Source organism: Centropristis striata, chromosome 15 (assembly GCF_030273125.1).
Source record: "Centropristis striata isolate RG_2023a ecotype Rhode Island chromosome 15, C.striata_1.0, whole genome shotgun sequence".
Taxonomy (NCBI): Eukaryota; Metazoa; Chordata; class Actinopteri; order Perciformes; family Serranidae; genus Centropristis; species Centropristis striata.
In genome coordinates, this window is record NC_081531.1 from 18890799 (window position 1) to 18905456 (window position 14658).

A 14658-nucleotide genomic window follows, 5' to 3' on the forward strand; every position below is an offset into this window, starting at 1 on the left:
GACAACCAGGCGAGACGATGGAGCGCAGTGGAAAGTCACGTCACGTCCAACCACTCAACTGTAGCGAGAGAGTGTGTGTCCGAGAGAGAGAACGTGTGTGTGCACCTATAATCATGCATTTCTCTTTAAATTGGTGGTTGTTTCCTGCAGAGGAGAGTGAGGTAAAGGCCAAACCTGAAGCACTGCAGTGGCTCATTTTACTCTGCAGCGGTGTTTGAGTTTGTGATCCACAGCAAGAGGAAGTGCTTTAATAGATCACAGAGAGAGTAGTGGAAGACAGAAATATGAGCTTTGGGGACAGACATGACAGGTAATACCCGCTTGAACTGCAGGACTCTAGACCATAGGACACATTCACAGGGCCATGTTCCACTGTAACAATTATTCTTAGTTTTTTGTCAGAAAAAAAAACAGACCCTGATCGCTGTAAATAATATTCATTCTGAAAAATGAATGGTAAAAAATGAAAATATTTGGGTATAGTATAACATATGGGATGGGACCCAGAAAACAAAACAAACACTGCGGGCATATTGTGGAAATATGAAGACATAACTGAATGCCACAGGACTGTACTGAACCAGACATTGATTTTACAGTTTCTCTGTCTTTTATATATCATCAACAATGTACCTTGCTGATGCCACAAATTGGTCCCCAAGACTCATGTTATCATGTAGCCACCTGACCAGTGATTGTGAGTTGTTTTATATATGATTGAATCCTATAGGTTTTTTTTTTCTTTCTCTGTTGTGTTTTTGTTTGTTGAATTTGGAGTGACACATAGGACTGAAGCTGTGGGACAATGATTTAAAGATCATTATGTTGTCTGAACAAAATGCAACTTTCTTTCATTGTTTTTCTGCTGCTGAGAGTAAGCCTTTAAAATCACCCATATTTGAAGGTAGAAAAGGCTGTCTTGACCAGCAAATACATCGTGACATTCAAGGTTCTTTCTTGACCTTGAAAACAGGAAGTTAACATTGATGAGATTAACTGCTTCTAGAGTTTGATAAAAATTGTGGACACTCAAATTGTTAACTGTGTGATATGGTTCACAGCTCCAGAGCAACTAGTAGAAGTTGAGGTGAAAATTATTTTCGAAACCAAACAAATGCTTAATCAACTTATAGACATAGAGAATGACCAGGTAACATCCTGTAAATTATACAGCTGGTACAAACAATACTGGAGCTACACTACCTGGGCTGTAAACCAAAGTTAGATACTTAACATGCATCACAACAATGGAAAAGATCCTTACAGATCAAAACACAGTTCGATAAACTTTAAGGAGGCGTTCCACTTGAGCATCTAGAAATATTACAGAACAAAGGTAGTGATCAAGCAGCAGGTCCAGGGGAAAGCAAGGCCAGTAAAGTCATCATCTGAGCACAGGTTCAGTGTACAGACACACCGCAGAGCTTGTAAATATCTTATTCCTCTCTGCAACTTAAGGCACAATCTCCAGCGGCCTCATTACCAATATCATATAAATACATAGCCTGGGACCTTGATTTGTTCAATAATTCAACTGCGGCTTCTCTCGTCTCTCAGACTGCAGCTGCCGAAGGCAAGTCTGGAGGATGTTGTTAATACTGAGTGGGGAACACAACTCCTGTGTGTGTGAGTAATAGCGTTGGGCAACTGGATGAATACATCAGGAATTGCCAGTGGACTAAATCCGCTGCCGGTGGAAATTCCCTTGCTCATGCAATATTTTTTGACTGTAATTACCTGCATGTGTGGGAATACGGTATAAAGTCAAAGTAGTGCAACCAATCCCATTGCTTCACACATAAATGCATTGGAAGAAGTTGGTGGGACAGTCAATCAATAAATGAAACCAAAAAAACAAACAATTAAATAATAACAGGTTTTCCGGGAGCCCAAATTGGATCACACAGTGGCTTATTAAAGTTTCCCCATTTTTACCCAACGGGTAACATGCTACAGAGACACAAACATGCTAACGCTAGCCATCCACTTTAGCCTACCAAGCTTGGCCAAGCCACCCAGTTAATACGAGATGCTGTTGTACCATTGACTGCTATCTCACAACAGTTTGTGCCGTGTTGCTGCTTCTACTCCGACAGAGCAGGTGGATATAAGATAGCTATGACATGATTAATTTGATAGCTTACTCTCTGGCTTTAAGTTCCGGTCAAAGGTCACCACAAGAAGGTTTGCAATTGAGCAACAGTGCATATTTACATGAAAGTTCACCAAAGCTGTAGCCAAAAGCTCAATGTGGATTTTTTTTTTTTTACTCAGCAAGTAAATCCAGTTGATTTTGGTCTTAAATGGTGGTGTGGCCTGGCTCTAAAGCTGACATAACAACCATTTCAGACAGTTTCACACACACTTCATTCAGCAGAAAAGCCTGTCTGACGTTCACATTGATGCACCACCAGAATGCACAAGAGCCTTGAGCATCATTGTAAAATAAAATCCCCACTTACAACACAATGCAGTTCTGTAAATATGAATGTGTATGAATACTGTACGATATACGGTAAAGTCTGTCAGAGTCTGTAGATGTATTGAGAAAAATGTGTTTATTTCTTTTCTATTCCTCAGCTAAGAAAAGGCAGAAGGTCACAGCATTGTATAGTCTGTTTTTCATCAGATTCCTACATTATTGGTAGCAATTAATTAAGCACTAACATGTTTTGACAGATTTCAGCACAGATTTGCAGCAGCAGCCCTTCTTCTGTTACTTCAACAAAACAGAAATAGAGGGACAAAAAACTCCTTTCCCTGTTCAGAATCTTGTGTGAAGTAATGTTGATGGTCTCTCGTAGAGCCTGAGCATGTTACGGCTTGTGTTAAGGAGGCCTTCTCTAATCAGCAGCAGGATAGCTGTTGAGACCGCCTGAGTTTTAACAGCTCCACAGACAAACAGCTCCCTGCTGCATGCCAACGTGTTGTTGTCTCGCCTTTACAGTTTGCCAAGCTTTTGGCAATCTGTGATCATCTTACTTTGTGCCCTGCCATACGACATCTGTCCTGTTTTCCCCAGATGAAACACAACCTGCTGAGTAAAAACTCTCTCCTACTTTCAGAAATTCAAATCCACAATATTTATTAGTTTCTATCTGCATGTATATTTCCATGTACCATGAACAAGTAGGTTCATGCAGTACAGAGCTAAAGTCAAAAAAGGTTAAACCTGAAGCTGAAATATCCGATATCTCCTAGCAACTGTTGATTGAGACTTTGTGGCAAACTCAATCAAAGCTATTACTTAAGTGTTAATATGTCGTTCTGTTATAATATAATTTTCTATACCCGCTGGTTATAGAACTATATTAACTTAAGTTCTTGAGCAATTTACTCTTTACTTTCTCTGTGTACATTCTGTTCTGCTATACTTATAAAAGATTTGTAGCTGTGATGACATAATGATTAAAAGTTTGGAATCTGAAGAAAGTTTCAAGGACTTATTTATAAATCTATAAAACAAACGTATTTATAATAAACAATTGATGAAGCTTAAGACGGATTGTCTTCTTTATGCAGATTGAGAATGCCTTTCGAGTGTGTATTTGTCTTCTGCTAATTTGCATTTCTAACAAATGAGACAAAAAAATGTCTATCTGGTGTTAACTGACGATTTGGGTAAGATTGAGTTGACCAAATTTTGGATTGTTATTTTCAAGTGTGGGTTACAAGGTGGTGTACTGGTAAGCACTCTTCTCTCACAGCTAGAGGGTCGCCCTGTGGCTCTTCTGTGTGGAGTTTGCATATTTTTCCCGTGTCAGTGTGGGTTCTCTCCAGGTTCCAGCTTCCTCCCACAGTCCAAAAGCACACAGTCTATGTGTCATTCCTGTGATAGTCTGGCGACCTGTCCAGGGTGTACCCAGCCTCTCACCCAATGTCAGCTGGGATCGGCTCCAGCCCCCCGCGACCTGAGCTTTGATAAGCTGTTAAGGATAATGGATGGATGGATTTTGGCTTTTGGGTTCCATGCTTCTATAAAATTCAAATGTCCTTTAAGGGAAGCAACAAAAAAAGACTTGTGAGTGACAGAAAAGAAAAACAAAAGAATGGTTACAATTTATGCAGCAATGAGTCAAGCTCAAATACTGAATACACATCACATAATGCAGTGCCCTGGCAACTTTTCTTTGACAAACAATAACATTCTTCCTCGACCTCAATCTCAAGCCTAATTTTTGATGACATCACTCTAAAATCATGGCTCCTCTAGAGCTATTTAAGACATCAGAAAACTGTTTTTCACATGATTTATTATACTCTCTGTGACAAATAAACTGATCTGCATGTGTAAAACCTGTAATCACTTAGGATGTGTGTAATCATTTCTGTCACACCCACCAGGCACAACACCACTTACCTTATGGAGAGTTCTTTTGACTCACTCTGCATGGTTGCCATGCCAACAGTTGGGCACCCAGCAACACCACAGCCTTGTCTGTCCTGAACCTCACTGTTCGACCTTACACCTCAAGATTTCAACTTTAGCACATCTGAGCTTCACAGCTCAACCTATTTTCAAGGCAAACCAGAACCTAACATTCTGAGCCTTATAATATCATTCATGAATATGAGACAAATGAAAAAGTATAAGTTTCCTTTGCTTCAGTTTCTAAGTTTTCAAAAAAGTGTCAGCTACATTAGCATCTTGTATAAAACCAAGCAGGACAGGTACAAAATCAATGTCTATTACATTAAGATTTAATAATTATTTGCAAACGAAAATTATGCTTTATTACGTCTTTGGTGTTATTGTTAGACTTCACTGCTCCTGTTTTCTTGCCCCATCTGACCTATTTTTAGCAATGCTGTTGTGTTCCCAGATCTCAGCAATTTCTTCGGGGAGTGCAGTGTTATTATAACTGACAAAATGATGGCTGCTGCTGAGAAATAAAACTCAAGTTGCAATAAACCAAAGTTGTTCTTTCAGGTTTAGAGCAGGCATTGAGAGTTATGTCAACACATAAACACTGCCCAAAGTTTTCAGTTTGGTTAGGTTCAACATTTGTTATATATTACAAGAAGACTTATTCATGTCCGATCAAAGAAAACAGTAAACACCGTGCCTGGTAGTTCACTAACTTATCACTAACTCATGAAGAATGCAAAGAAGCATATTTTCCAAAATGAAACGTTAACAACTGAGCAATTTAATGGGCAGACTCAGTAACAGTGGATGAGCCAATAAGTCATTTCACCATATTGGCCCAAGTTGGACAATTCATTCCAGTCTGGGACAGTTTGCTTTGGATGTAAAACATCATGGTCATTGAACATAATGTGTTCTTTTGCAGAAATGTCATACTTTGAAATTCTTGTCTGGTGATATCTGGTAGGATACTTGTTCAAAGACACAGCTGTTTGTTTCTAACTTTGGTTTTCATTCAAAACTTTCTTGCCTCATCTGTCTTCACATGAAGGCACCAAAAGAAAATTGATGTAATGATGCCGATGCTATTTTCGGTTATTGAGAGTTACTTAGTGATGCTTGAGAGTCATCAAGTCCACTGGAACAAGAAATGTGGATGTACGGGACTCAAAAATCCCTCTTGCAATGTGATCATTTATTTATATAATGTATCTGTTCAGACTGAGGCTGGTTCATTAGTTTCTTCTCTGTCGACTCACAGTGTCCCGACTGGTTTGCGCTCTCTCGACCCCTTCCTTGCTTTCATTGATCACCATCAAAATTCACCCTCTTCTCATTTTTCTGTCCATATTTCTGAAAGAGTCTTGCCACACAGTGTCTTGCTTGTTTTTTTCCTCCTTTTCTGCTTCTTCTCACCGATCCATAATCAATCCTAGTCTTTTGACTCACTCTTTTCTCCACATATACCTCCTCCTACTTCTTCCTGCCCTCCCTTCTCTCTCCCTCATATTGCATTATTTCTCTTCTTTCTTCCATTCTGTCACTTATTTGTGTTCCCTGTTTGTTCCTCATTTTTTCATCTTTGGCTGATTCTATCTTTCTTTGCCTCCCTCTTTCTCCTTTTCCTCAAGTTTCTTTTCCTCATTCCCCTCTGATTCTCCTCTGTCTCCTCACCTTCACTCCTTTACCTTCTCCTCCTTCACTCTCCCACCAGGCCTTTAAGTTTTCCCGATGGCGACATAGCAAAAAAAAAAAAAGAGTAAGAGATGGTGACAGAGCCTGGTTGACAGTACTGTGCAGTAAATCCCTCAGTGACCTCCCCACTGCATTTAAATTCTCTAATCCAGTGACAAAAGGAACGAGGCGACGAACTGATGCCTTATTGGAAAGGTCAAATTGCTAACTAATCTGCCCCGCTCTCCCGGTCGTCCCCCGACGCTGCTCCCTGCACTGTAAAAATCCCGCTGTGTCATTGCACTCATGTCTGGAGGTCACTGTACGCCGCAGAGCGACCTCACAAGTTTTCTGTAGCAATTAATTACCGTCACCATGGCCAGCACATATGGGCCTATTATCATAAGGCCTCATGGGAGGATATTTCCTGCAACCATTATTCCGTGGGAAGTGACAGGGAACGTTTTAAATGCCAACAGGCTTTCCTTTCACTCCTTTGTTGGTCCTGTAGTCAGAGCAGACAGAGATGGGCAGATGGGGCTTGTTGGTTATTTTTAACAACATTTCTGCTACAGTGATACAATAAGAGAGAAAAGGAAGGATGTAAAGGAGAAGATGGGAGGACAAGTAGGCTTTTCTCATTAGCATCTTTGGTCTAAGATGACACTTAAAAATACTAATCTGTCATTTACATTTAGAGTATTTTCTGAACAGCCTCGTAAACAAAGACACCTTGGCTAAGGTCACAGATTAACACAGGAGAAGATAACTGATAAATCAACTGGTTTCAAGTTAGAAGCGATTTTCGTTCTGTGGAACCCACTTTTTTATATATATATTAATGGTTGCAATCCAGTATTTAGTATCTGTATCATGCCAGGGCTATGTGGTGGTGTAGTGGTTAGCAAGAGGCAAGAGCTCACATCAAGAGGGTCGGTAGTTCAACTCCAGCCTGCAGATCTTCTGTGTGGAGTTTGCACATTCTCCCCGTGTCTCTGTCTTCCTCCCAAAGTCCAAATACATGTACTTAGGTTTAATTGGTGACTCTAAATTACCCATAGGTGTGAATGAGAGCGTGATTGTCTGTCTCTTTGTGTCAGCCCTGTGATAGTCTGGAGACCTGTCCAGGGTGTACCCCGCCTCTCGCCCAATGTCAGCTGGGATCGGCTAGCTGATAAGGATAATGAATGAATTAATGAATTAGGCCAATATAACAAAACACTAGGTTGGATATTGGAAGAAAAAAGTATCAAAAAGTATAATATAATCAGATCCATAAGCCTAAACTATTACATAGATTCATTAATAGCTTCATTAAAATATGGCTGTAGAGAGAGCATGTGTCAGGTGAACAGTGAATAATGAGTAGTGTTAGGTTGCTGTTGTGGGAAATGTATTTCTTCTTTTTGGGGAGGAGTTGTTTCACAGTTTGAGCATGATGTTTTTCGATGGCCAGATTTAGCAAAGTGGATTCTTAAAAACATTTTTTAACAGCTTAGTTGTTCAAGGGAAAAAGACGATATGTGATTGATATTGGTACCGTCAGATACTTATTGTCGCCTTATCAGTATCTGCATCGGACCTGAAAAAGTATTGGTACTGTGCCACCTCCATCATTGAGTTTCATTGTTACTGATTACAGGGATAAACATAGACAAGAGGACAGTAAATTATGCATATAGGTTTTCAATATATTGTGGAAGAGAAGTTCACTTTCTTTGTTCAGCGATATTGTTCTATCTAATGTAATGTAGCTGATCTAATGTAGCAATGAATCCTCACAATCTATAGTTTGTGCAGCTGTAGAGTTGTAGAGATGTTCTCTTCTGACAGAGTAGCCACCTGAAGTGTGTTTGCATTCTTCTTAAGGTCTGCTACAGAGACACTTGTGATGTTGACACCTACACAATGTATTGATGCTGCTTCAATTCAGGAGGTATGAGAACATCTTATTCATTATGTAGTATTTGATGTATTTTTATATGCAACAGGCATAGAGACATTTAAATTTGCCAAATGACTTTACCCTTTTCAGCACCATGGACAGCGGCACTGACATTCTCTGAATAGAGACGTCTGTTCAGAGAATGTCAGTGTCGCCGTCCATGAGCTCTTGGTGTCTGCCATTTCGGGAGACGTTAAAATGACCTCTAATATTTGATGTAACATGAGTAAAATCTCTGAAGAGTAAAGTTGAAGATCTAACTTTGAAGTTCACATCCTGATGCAGGTAGCCATTCCACTGGGCAACTTTCTCTGATTACTTTTTTGGTCCTCATTTCCCCACATCACCACTACAGAGGTAAGTACAGAATGACCCATAGGGCCACAATAACCACAATTACTGGAAATAGTGAAGCCAGTGAAATATACCACAATATTCCTTTAACATTCCTTCCAATATTGTTTTTGCTGAGTTCAGCAGTAGAACTCCTTACCTTGCAGCCACTATGTACAGGTGTACATTGTATTTTAGAGAAGAAAGCTTTGGTTACTTTACTTTTTCAGATGGTGTGTTCTACGCTCTCAATTAATCCTTTGCCCATATCTCCTAGGAGTACTCTACTTTCTCCAATTTTATATAAATCTAATGATTGAAACCAGTACTCAATTGGAGGCTTTGTCCCAATTCAGGTTTAAGCTTTATTTATTTTTAAAAGGTGAATTCATACTCAGCCAAAATATTCATTCATTCTTCTCTACCGCTTATCCAAACTTGCAAGACAGCGGGCTGGAGCTGATCCCAGCTGAAATTGAGTGAGAGGCGGTGTATGAACTGATCACCAGACTTTCGCTGATACAGACCATTCACCCTCTCATTCACTCCTACAGGCAATTTAGAGTAACCAATCAAACCTAAGTGCATGTTTTTGGACTGTGAGAAGAAGCCGGAGGACCCGGAGAGAACCCACGCTGACACAGGGAGAACATGCAAACTCCATGCAGAAGAGCCGTAAGCTGGATTCGAACCTGTGACCCTCTTGCTGAGGCAAAAGTGCTAACCAGTACCCCACCGTGTAGTAATGAGAAACATGAGAATCATTTATAAACAAAGCGAACTGCAAGCTCTCACTGTTAGCTATATTAGTTGACATATTTAGTATGGAGAAAGTGTAGTACTTTACATGAGCAAAAGGCTTGCATACAGTTCAATTTGCCAAGTTACATCAAAATCAATTTGGCAACCTTTTCAGCACCTCGGACAGTGACAATGACATTCACTGAACAGACGTGTGTTTGAGCTCTTGGTCTTGCCCATTCCAACTAAGAAAACACTTTAAAAATCTTTATCAGGCCTGGACTGGAACATTGGCAACGTGTGCCTCAAGTCCCACTAGAATAATTATTACCTGGGGAGAAAAATGTTGATTGCAGTCCTGTGAGAATTTGCCAGCTGGGTGGTCAAATAGGCTGCAGTTCTTTTCTGTATGCATACTTCAGTGTAAAGTTCAAATCACACTTTGCTGAATCAAGACGTGACTACAAGGAGTAAAATCTGGGCTTTATATAGCTGTATGCAGACACTGGAGATTCAGGCAACTTTATCATTATGTATAAATGTTTTACATGAAACACTGAGGCATCAGGGGTACTTTCAATTTGATAAGAAGTATACAAAATGCTCATCCTGCAAATTGAGCTTTTCCCAGCTGAACCACCAAAATGCACAATTTGCTGCCTGATTTAAATTATTTAGTACTGACTGTGTTTGTCACAGGAGTGGCAGCAGTTAGAATTTAGAGTTCTTGTCTTCGTGTTTGTTCCCCTTTGTTGCCTTTTTCTCAGGAACAACATTTCCCTGCATCCCCCTGTGTCCTGGCTGAGCATCTCTTTTTGCACTCCTCTCTCTCTCATTCCATATTTAATTTTTTCACTCTCCCCTTCTTTCCATCTTTCACTCTTTCCTCTTCTTGTTCTCAGGCTCCCTGCTCTCCTCCCTGTATTGTTGGCACTGCTAACAGGCTTTTCGGAGTGGCCTTCAGAAGCAGCTGGATTGCTGCTGGGAGCCTTTGGAGACCGGCCAGGACGTCATATGCCCCTCTTCACTTTATCCTCCTCCGCAGGCCCACCTCTGCTTCTCTCCTCTACACATTTTAATCTCTTTTTTCTCTCCACCGCCATTCATCCATCCTCCCTCTCTCCCTCTCTCAGCCATCTTCTTAACTTATCTCTCCTCCTCACTCTTCTGCATCTCTTCGCTTGTCAGCATCTCTCCTCCGACCCACATCTTTTCATCTCTCGTCGCCGTTTTCCTCCAGAATCTATCGTGCAGTAAAATCACTGTTCAATCGCTCTTGAACATTATACTGTCAAAAATAAAATTGGAATTTCATGAAGCTAAACTATTATAGCTCTCTACAGCTGCTCTCCAAACTATTACTTATAACTTTTGACGATTTGTTTTTTTTTTTCTAAACATAACTCCCGAAGGAGGACGACCAAATACCACACTCGTCCAGCAATAAAAAAGTTTACACAAGTACATTATCCATAACAGCAGGTCTATATGGGTCATCTGCATTATGTTTCAGGTATAAGGCGGTACAGTGGTGCATGTTCTCCCTGTATCAGCGTGGGTTATCTGGCTTCCTCTCACTGTCAGGAAGCATGCGGCTTAGCTAATTAGTGACTATAAATTGCCTGTAGGTGTAAATGAGTAGGTAGATGGATGTCTCTAGGTGTCAGCACCTTAAATTCACAATACGTGACATATACAATATTCAAAGACTTATTTCAGTAAGTGATATGATGTCTTTCATCTGAGCCATCAAATAATATTTAAATCAGACACTCTTTAAATAAATGCAACAATTTCAATATGAAGGTGATATTTCTGCAGTTTTTTATACTACATTGCTGTGACAGCTGTTTGATGAAAAAAAAACGTCAGTTTAGTAGTCATGTAGTGTACTATACAATCTGTGAATATGGCTGTATGTCATGTGTGGCTTTAGGGGAACTTAAATCCCATTACCAACATATCTCCCCTGGGCATGGAGACTACAATTTTAGCTGAAAGTCTACATAATTGAGTAGGGAGACTTTGAAAGACACTGACAGCATTTTGAGAAATGTAGAAGCCAGTTGTTTTTCATGTTGAATATGCAACCTGCAGACAGCACTCAAAATAGTATGTCAACTGTCACTGCTGTGTGAACCAGATATTTACATGCAGGGCTGTACAGGGGCGCAGATTGGATTTTTTAACTGGGGGGGACGAAGCTGTCAGCAAATTATTTCAACTCAATGAGTTATTTTTCCACTCCATGCCTCAACCCAAATATGTTTTATTTAAACATTTGTATATGAACTGTAGTGTAAACAACAACCAACATATTTACATAAATAAAAATAAGTTTCTACATGAAATCCCCAGTGAAGCCAAACAAATGTACTGACTTGAAGCTGACTCAATGAAGGACCCCAAAAACATCTCTCCTCCTTTCATTACCCTGAACATACTGGTGGGCAATTTCTTGTCTGTCCAGTCTGTCAGGCCTGGAAACCAGTGTTTCCCACAGGATTTTCTGAGACTATAATGGGGGACCAAAACAAAGTAGGGGGGTCGGGGGGCATACTCCCCCGGAGAACATTTTCCCCCTTAAAGCATAAATGTGGTGCTTCTCGCACATTCTAATGCCACTATTCAAGCTGAATCATTGCATACTTTTTTTTATGAATTATTATAAAAGGAGAATAGGTTTCTCCTTCTATGTTTTATTCAAGGAATCATATTTTGACAGTCTTCTTGCAAATTCTGTGTTGGACTCTGCCAACACATCCATGTGCTCTTATTTTAAAAGCTACATGTGTTTGCTTTTATTTTGAAGGCGGGTCTTCCTTACGCCACGTTCTTACCGTAACGCCTTATGGTCTGTTTAATTTACACTCAAAGTCAGAACTTGAAAGTTGGAACTTGGAACTTGGAACAACGTTGAAAATTTTGACATCCGTGTAGACCTTGAACGCACCATTAGCCGACTGACTGCAATTGTAATTGTAATTGTAAATAGTCTAACTAACAGAACATTAATCCTATGTTTTACCGGCAATGTTTGTTGCTGAAAGTGGGGGGGACAGATCGGGATCACTTTGAATCTGGGAGGGGACATATCACACCCGTCCCTAGTGCCATCTGCGCGCATGGGTCTGTAGTGTTCGGTTGCACAAAACTGTGTGGAACTGAAAACCATCAAAATAAATGATGATAAAAGAAATTCTGATGTCATTTATGATTTCTACCTGCATAGCAACATATTTGTAAAGTCAGGAACAAAATGTGTTTCTGACTTTACAAAATATGTTGCTCAAAAAGAGTTTGATGCTGGTCATATGGGATATTTCTGTTGTTTTCGCTCTTTATTTGGCGCTGTTTTGGAATTTGATGATTAAAAAATGTCCTGAAACATCCCAAAAAAGTGTGTACTCCAAAAACTTGTGTTAATGCATCAACTTACAACTCATGCAGAAGAGCTAATTTTTGGCCGTCCCTGTTCCGTGGTGCAATAAGTGCCTCAATGTGTGTTGCAACATCAGGCATACACACAGTCTGTCAGTCAGTGTCTTGTCTTTAAAGGTATGTTTTCTTCTTCTCTCTGTCTCTTTTCTTTTTGCCAGATTCCCAACTTCCCAACTGTTTCAATCCTGTTTCTTTCTTTTGTCTATGCTTTTCTTTTCCCAACCCACTCTCACACCCCATCTACTGTACCTTTCTTCAGAATTGTTGTTGGCATGCTAACTATAGACAGTTGCACGAGAACTTGTTTCCCATCCCTCCAAAAATTATTTTATAAATATTTCTTAGCAAAGCTTTTTTATCAAGTGTTGAAAAACACAGTCACTGTGAGAGTGCTTTTAGAAAATAGGGAAACTGATGAAATATAAAGCAGGTTCTTGCTGGAAAACCCAAAGAGTGCTCAGTCAACTTCCTGGAAGAATAGAACTGCACACTATTACCACCACTGAAAATATACAGGTAGGCTCGATGGATATTAAATCTAAGAGTGACTTGTCAGTGCTTCTTCCCTGGGGAGAATAATGTTTCCAAGTTTTGGAAAAACTAAACTTCTACAGAAATGTGAACACATTGTTGTATCTTTACAGGATGTCTGCAGCTCATCTCAAATGCACTGAGGTAAAATATTTGGCGACAAAAACAAAATAATGTTGATTGTTAAAAGACCGCAATTGCAGATGCACCACCCACCGGTATGATGGAGATGCATCTACATATGGATAAAAGTGAACTTCACAAATCAACAGTGACCTCCTTTGATTATAGATTTCCACAGGTTCAAGCCCCTTTTACAGCCAGTGAATACCTGTGGGGTGGATATGGAGGTGGTGCCAAGTTATAAGTATCTAGGTGTATACCTGGATAATAAGTTGGACTGGTCCCTAACCACAGACGCTCTCTACAAAAAGGGACAGAGCTGCCTCCTTTTCTTAAGGAAGCTCAGATCTCTGGACATCTGTAGTAAGATGCTGCAGATGTTTTATCAGTCTGTGGTGGAGATGCAAGGCAGTTGGACAGACTGGTCTAAAGAGCTGGTTCTGTTGGTTGGAGCCAGGTTGGACACACTGGAGGAGACGGTGGGGAGATGCACTGTCAAGATGTTCGAGGCCATCCTGAAATACCCGGATCATCCACTACACAAAACCTTTATGGACCAAAAAAACAGCAGGGGACGGCTCCTCTTTCTCCATAGCAGGACGGAGAGATACAAAAGATCCTTCACTCCTACAGCCATCAGACTCTCATTCTTCGAGAGATTCTACCAGACTAACTGAATTTCCCCTCGGGGATAAATAAAGTAATTTTGATTGATTGATTTGATTTCACTTTCTGCTTTGGAACTGCATATAGTCATGTTTAAGCTGTTAAAAATAAGAACCCAAGTTGCAGTCAGTCTTTTTGGTTGATCCAATAAATGAATTGCCCTGAATTGTTCTAAAGACATTCAAAACCTCAGTGAAGAATCCTAGTCAGTTCTGTAGGTGTTTGAAGCTGATTTGCTGTTGTCTGTGTTGTCTTGATCAGTTGTTGATAGATTTGGAGTTGGTAAACAGACGAGCAGTTGGACGTGAAAATTATGGTATTCGTGTGAGTTAAATTTGCTAGTAGGACATTTCTGTCTCTGCAGGCTAGTTTGCCCACCCAAAGGGATCTTTTTAGATATGTAAACATTTGTTTCTTGAGCATTAATAGAACACAATCAAAGTGAGCATGCCGTTTACACTGTACTTTTACAGTACTGTGTGTTCTTTCATTTTTTTTCCTGCAGGCCTATTATCTTGCTTTCTTGTGCTGCATGTTATTGCATTTATATTAAAAAAGTGAAAGTTATCCATTCTGACTTCCTGTGTTTTGACACTCTAGGATGAGGGCGATCTCATGTAGCCTAAATGTAGTGTGGTGTGGAGTGATATAGTTCAGATATCTACATGGTTAGGAGAGCACTAAGATACTTGAGTGAGTTATCAGTTGTGGTGGGTAGGTCGGGGTAAAAATGCCAGGGCTGATTTTTTGTCCCAGTCCAGCCCTGAGCTTCCTGCTCCTGCAGTTCTTACAGCAGAACTGAAGATAAGCAACCAAACCAATTAGCCGCAACACG

The 14658-nt window shown here is 40.1% G+C and overlaps 1 protein-coding gene across 2 annotated transcripts in view; it reads right to left on the reverse strand.

The window, feature by feature from the left end:
- sgcd (sarcoglycan, delta (dystrophin-associated glycoprotein)) overlaps positions 1 to 14658 on the reverse strand; it is a 327671-nt gene that overhangs the window by 171200 nt on the left and 141813 nt on the right. The window lies entirely within an intron of this gene.